Genomic DNA, 904 nt, shown 5'->3' with positions numbered 1-904 from the left:
TCCCGGGCCGCTTAGCCATCCCAATCCGCCCCTGCGGATTGATGATCCAAAACACCAACCACCCTCACGCCTCACCCCTACAACACAACGAATCAAGTAAGATGAACAACTTAGATAGTGAGCTAAAAATTATTATAATTTCATTTTACTAAAATCATATTGGATTTATGAAAGAAAGACTGAATTGTTTCAGCTCGTTTTTCTAAACTCATCGGAACATTGCTCAGACTTCTGTAATATCTTACCAAAATCACAAACCTAATTATATATAGATATGTGTATGTTACATTTATAGCCTGCCTATCTCTATATGCATCATTTCTAAGTTTACTTGTAATAAGATTTTTTAACTACGTAAGAAAGTTTACTATTACTTGTCTGAAAGTAAGGTATAAATAACATAGACTGAAAAGAGAAAACAAACAAAGCGTTTAACGGGTCAAACATTTATTGTTCACTTTAATTTTTACATCCGTTTTTGTTTCTTTCTTGTTTAAAATATCCCATCAGCTGCCTTCCAAAGTATTTGTAAGAATACGTTATTTATAGTTATCTAAATATTAAATTTAGTGTGATGTCTCCATTTTTTGAGCACCGTAGATTATCATTAGACGGGCTACGATTTGTTGTTGTATTCTTTATAATTTTACCCTAAAATTTGTAAACCAAAAATAATAAAGCTTTTGGTTATTTTACTATTACGTGAGCTAGTTCCTTTACAAATTTAATTTCAGTGTAATTTGTTGATAAACTTGTTTCATACAATAATAGTGTTACGTCTCTGTTTGTTAATTAACTTTCCGTAACTTCGTTCCGACGAAACTTTAGCGACACAAATTCTTTACTTAATAAAACTGGTTTATTCTTTCCAAATACAACTTTACGATACACTTATTTTCAACAC

Source organism: Limulus polyphemus, unplaced genomic scaffold (assembly GCF_000517525.1).
Source record: "Limulus polyphemus unplaced genomic scaffold, Limulus_polyphemus-2.1.2 Scaffold8935, whole genome shotgun sequence".
Lineage (NCBI taxonomy): Eukaryota > Metazoa > Arthropoda > Merostomata > Xiphosura > Limulidae > Limulus > Limulus polyphemus.
This window is presented reverse-complemented; position numbering follows the sequence as displayed.